Here is a 5980-nt window from a genome sequence, read left to right as displayed (position 1 = left end):
AAGGGTCTCAATACGAATGAAGAGTCTGGGTACTAGGTATGGTCCATTAGAGATGTATCCTTCGTGGTCCTCTCCTACTATGAGGAAAATATCTTTTGAGAATGGAGCATACAAGGTAGCCCTTCAGGGAAAACCACATTTAATATACCTATCTCAGTTGTTGAATCGCTTATATGCCTTCTAATTCTGAATATCAATCTGCTTTTATTTTGAAGTACATTTTGTTGTCCCTTTGCCTTTTTGTTAAACATGTTTACGAAAGTTCACCATACTTCTGAACCTTAAATAATTTCTTGCATTTTATCCAGTGCTCTCGTCGATAAGCCAATTTATGGCAGCATGTTCGATTTGAACAAGAAGAGAAAGTTAGAAGATGATCAGGTGGATTTGCCTTCACCAAAACACAAATGTGGGGATCCTGCTTCTGAACAAGGTGGAGGGGTGTCTGAAGACGGAACAGGACGATTAGATTCGCCAAGTGGTAGCAATTACTTCAATTCTGCGACTGCCATGTCTTCGTACCCTGATCCTAAGTTGGAACCGGATTTTCTGAAGGTATATACATACAACAAACCTGCTAAGTTTGAAAACGTGTACCCAAAGACTCATATCTATGATCAACCTTCTACTTCATACGGCAGTTGTGGAAGCAACAGTTTCAAAAGTACTGATGAAACAGGAACAAGTATAAGAGAAGACAACTCAACAATCAATAAAGAATTTGGTGGTGAAATTCTCAAGGATGGTTTACGATTCGAAGAAAATGAATTACCCGGTTTTGAGAAATACACTGATTGTATCAACTCTGAATATGAAGCGATAGAGGAATGCCCAATTATGGAAGACAATGACATGAATCTTGATCCTAATGAAGCGGAGTCCAATTTGTTTGTATTATCATCCGGAAGATGGGACGTCGACCCTGGTAAATCTTTCTCATACGTTCTTCAAATGTGATACAAACATTTTCATGTGTCCGTCTTATGTCTTAAGCTTATTTGATCACGAAAATCTCTTATTTGATTCAAGTTTATTCACTGCAGATTCACGAGTAGACTCGAGGAAGCCAACAATTGATCAAGAATTTGAACAGTATTTTTCCATGTTGTAGATGATGAAATGATACTGTAACATAAGCCATATACTATATCGATTTCAGGTTGGGTACTGAGATTTAAGTCATGAACATCATTTCGTTGAATGAAAAATCGAGGGAATGTAAGTCTCAATTCTTAATAATTTTGTGTATATATCAAGCAGATGTACTTTGTAAGATAATATGTAACAATTGATCGTCTTTTAATTGCAAATTTTAACATTCCCTATTCTTCTCTTCTGTTTTACTTTACCAAAAGTCTTGGAGTGTTGTAGATTGAGAATGAATTTGATATAAATGTAATGCAGGTTCAAAATGAATTTGATATGAATCTAATCATATTGCAGCTTGCAGGTTAGGATGTAAACCATAATGCAAGAAATGACCCAGTCGGAGGAAAATGACTGCAAAACCTCTACAGTCAGGTTTATCTGGACCTGCATGAACGGGCTACAGTTTGATTAACCACCTCATCCGTCGGTCTTTGAAGCAGACAATATAGAACAGTTGTGGAACTATTCTCCTAAATCCTAAATGATCGAAGGAGATTCGAATATGGTTTCATTGTCACCAGAATCATCAACAATAATCTACGACCACCTAATAATCTAATAATAACTTTGATTTTGTATTCTTAATTGCAAGATTCAATAAACTGCAGAGAGAATAAAGAAAGCCTTAAAAGTTGGTATTAAAATCATTCTACTATTAGGATTAAGGGTTTTTAATTATGAGTACTACTGAATGAAATCATCAGAAATGATCAGAACAGGCGGTACAAAAATCTCTTCAGTTTGCATTCACGTTTGACCAACCATTTTAGCTTCCGTCCTTTATGTAAACGCCTATTTTCGCTGTTCCTGGAAATCTCTCTCATTTTATATGCCTATTCATGAGTTTATTAGTTAGAGTGAGGTCCCCCTATCCAGTTTTCAAGGATCATGGAACCTGACTTGTTAAGAGGAAACCTCCCCCACACTACCCCATTGATTGTTGGGATCTCCCTCTTTTTCTTAACCCGAGAGTCTAGTCTCACTGCAGTTCTGCCAGTTTTCATGCCTTTTTTAGGCGAAGGGAAGGAAAAGTATCTCCGCTCATAATCGGGTACCAGTTTACTGGTAAGTGTACCACATCCATATACCCTCCCAACCCACTAATTTGGCAGCATGCATTAGCGTTATAGTTCCACCTCTGAAGAATTTTTGCATGGCAAACTTTTCTTTTTTTTGCATGTAGTTTAGGATCCAACACTTAAATCACATGTATCAAATCTTTTCTTGATATACTAGGATATGACCCATGTCGTTTGTTCTCGGTGTTGCCGAACGATTGTCTCTTATCATATTTCGACATATGTCCTGTTAAATCAAACTCCAGTGTTGTTACATTGTGTCATTTTTTCCTAGATGAAGCATATTTAATTAAATTTGTTTTCAATGCATATTTTTAAACTAATAATTAACCAAAAATATGTAAAGCTCTAATAAATGGCGGAATTGTGGAAATTTACGTAAATATTTGTAAAATATGGAAACATTAAAATTGAACAACAACAATTTTTACATGACTACTACCCCATACTATTCCAATACCGTTACAAAGTTCTTTGAAACTTTGGAACAGAAGTTCTAAAATTGTATACATGGAGAAAAATAATATAAGATGTGATGCATATGCTGGTATTCATGTTCCCAAAATCCAACATGTCGCGGTTCCATACACGCTTTTTCAATTTTGGCTATGCATACAAAAATACAGGATTAACATCCAACTTACTTCAGAAATCAAAGAGAATACATGTACACACACCATTTTGTACATAACCTTGAAAGGAACATTAATGCTTGATGACTACATGAGGCCAAATTTAACCTATGTCTAACCAACTATTTAAGATAACCCATTCCATACTTAGAATGATTGTCGATATCTGTATAAGTGGATTGTTGTTAGGAAAATCTTTCATCGAGATCAACATGCCAACGATCAAACGGAAAAAATTATTTGCAAAAGCATGAGTTACAATAGTTCACCTGTATAAATTGAGAAAAATATCAGTTCCACATTATATTAAAAAGACATGAAATTTAATAGCTTATTTAAAAGAGTAGCTTGATGTGAGACTGCTGCAACGACCAAATACAAGAGAAAGTAATTTTTAATATAAAATGGTAGTGTTGTTGGTGTTACAAACTTTCTCCAGTTGTATATCCATTATGAAATAGTGTTACAAATTAATTTTTATAAGGAAAGATTGTGCCTAAGGAAATTATTCATGGCTATTGTACAGGCTTTCTAATTTGTTACAATATTAAAATAAATTACTTTACATAATTGATTTCAAACGACTAATCTATAAGAAAGTGACACACTAACTCAATATGATCCTATCTCGATTGAATCATAGGAACTTCAGAATAAAAAAAAAGGGTAGGGAACTAAGTACCATATTGGAAAGAGATGTAAGATTTTGTTATAGTCTCATTAATTAACACGACACATGCCACCATCTATTTTTTTCATCAATCATTTTACCGTGAACAAAAATTATCAAGCAACTGATTACTGATTTTATTCCCTAACAAAATTGAATTTTTATTGAACCAACCGACGTTCGGCACCACAATCGCAATTCATATTCTATGTTGCTATTGAACACTACCAACATATTTTTCATAAAATATTTTCTAGCTTTCCCTTGTTCAGCTAATTCCCAACAAACAGATTTCACAGGCTGATATCGCTATAATTATCATGTAACATACTAATAACACAAACTCTGACTTTCAGTTATCTTGTCAAAATTGAAATATAGAGACTGTTGCAAGAAACAATGTGTTGGGTGTTGGATCTCTAATAACAAAATATCTTATTTAGAAGTACATGCATAAAGAGTTAAAAGAGCCAAACGATATGAAAAAACTTACAATTCTACAAACTCCTTGTTCCTGTCAACATCTTAGACCTTCTGTCAAAGCATTCACATAATTGATAATTTAGATTTTCTCCAAACTCTGTGGTGTTATACAAAACTGAGCTTAAAACTTATTGAGAATAGTACGAGCTGAACATATAGTAGGTCCCTGGAAAAAAATACTGAACTTTTATACTTCATCCAAGCTCAAATATTGGTATTAAGGGTCCAAAAGTAGCTTGTAGTGGGACCAACAGTACAGAAACGCGAATAAACCTTTCACCCGACCTTATATATATATATCTGGAAAACGAATCTGACCTTGCAAACTCCCTAAATAACATGTTAATAATAACAATATCCTATATTATACTTCGTGAACATTGCTACAATGGACTCTAGCAGTGCTAAATTCATCCGGAATTAATACGTAATGAAAAGATTTTTACCAAACCTCAATGTATATAATCAGATATTGCTATTCACCTCGACATAGAAAACCAACTTGTGTCCCTTCTCCCTTGCTTTAGGTGGTATTTCATCTCCGAAAAAGTTTCGATGAACCTGCAAATTTGAAAAATTGGAATGATAATAGAGCAAAATGCAAAGGCAAGATTTTAAAATATTTTATAAACTAACCTAAAATTCAAAAATTAAAACAGATCTAACTCAAGTAAAAAAAGGACTAAAATCATCACATACCCACCAGAACAACAAATACAACAAAAGAAAAACAGCCAAAAGACTCCAACTTACCAATACAACAAAAATGGACCAAAGATTGTAAATCCAAGAGTGCCAAAGTAAACGAAGGACAACAAAGTAAAACTAATTTATAAATGTTTGAAACGTAATTTTTGTTAAATCAAAATAAGAAAATCAAAGAACCTAATCTTCCAGTTGGATCGCCTCTATAATTATTCACATTATAATATAATACCTTAAAATGATTTGTGCAGTTGGATACAAAAAATATCTATTTATCGGTATTTGGTTCATAGAATCTACTTCGATTTGACCATATTCGAAGTCTACAAAAAGTGAAAAATTTTGGGTTAGCTAAAGCCGACAAGATTGCTATAAACAAAAAAAGAAGTACGATGAACTAAAAGCTAATTCAACTGGTAGTGCTCACGTATTAACAATTCAAGTGAGACTTGGAAATCATACCAAAAAGTAAATTTACAGGATTAAAAATAAAATATAGAACTTGAAAAATAATCAACAAACAAAACTTAATAATCTAAAATAAAATTAATTGGGGGAAAATAAAAATATTCACCATACAAATTTAAAAATGAAATTCTAATTCAGAGAGCAGAGAGAAATACAAACATTAAGTCGAAAACGCTGCAGCTACTGCGCATTAGAACCATTTGATGAATCTAATGAGTGTTAATCTAATCTTTACACAAATTAACCTAAAACCACAAAATAAAAATAAAAAATCTGAAACATTTCTTAATAACCCAGATTTAAAAACACCAATTGGATGAAAAGAAATTTAGATGAAAATTGATAAACCATAAAAAAAATACAAACTATAAGAGAACAAATATAATACCAAATCGTCTTTTCAATATCCAGTGGATGATAAAGAGATCTTCTTTGGTAGAAAGATTTTACACATGGAGAAATTTAAATATTATGGGCATAAGAAGATCTTTTGATTTATTTATTTTTTGATGGAAAAAAAAGACGATGAAAAAGAAAAAAAATGAAAAAAGATGAAAGAAAATAATCAATTTTTTTGTTGAAGCATGAATTAAGAGGGAGTTTAATCTACAATAAAAGAAACGGTTTCACATTGGATGTGAAGAATAACTTCAAATAAATGACACTGGGAGGGTGAAGTGGAGATTGAAATATGTGGCTCGATCTGGACCCTTGGAAATGTAGATTGAAAATATTAAATCAGTGTCTCAATCTTAACCCTTCTTTATATGCTAAAAATGTAAATTGAAAAACAA

At 32.7% G+C, this 5980-nt stretch overlaps 1 long non-coding RNA gene across 3 annotated transcripts; it reads right to left on the bottom strand.

The window, feature by feature from the left end:
• Window positions 1–2747: 2747 nt before the first annotated feature.
• On the bottom strand, window positions 2748–5727 carry LOC113293104. 3 transcript variants are annotated; one of them, XR_003332049.1, is made up of 5 exons: window positions 5575–5727; window positions 5346–5431; window positions 4951–5041; window positions 4024–4574; window positions 2748–3129 (listed from the first exon to the last, which is right to left on the bottom strand). It is a non-coding gene; the product is annotated as an uncharacterized LOC113293104 (long non-coding RNA). The 3 variants fall into 3 exon arrangements; XR_003332050.1 differs by lacking the exon at window positions 5346–5431 and having other exon boundaries at window positions 4024–4179; window positions 4497–4574; XR_003332048.1 differs by lacking the exon at window positions 5346–5431.
• Window positions 5728–5980: the final 253 nt, after the last annotated feature.

The sequence above is a fragment of the Papaver somniferum genome, chromosome 7, assembly GCF_003573695.1.
Source record: "Papaver somniferum cultivar HN1 chromosome 7, ASM357369v1, whole genome shotgun sequence".
Lineage (NCBI taxonomy): Eukaryota > Viridiplantae > Streptophyta > Magnoliopsida > Ranunculales > Papaveraceae > Papaver > Papaver somniferum.
The sequence above is the reverse complement of the archived record's forward strand: the minus strand, read 5'-3'. Positions and strand labels throughout refer to the sequence as shown.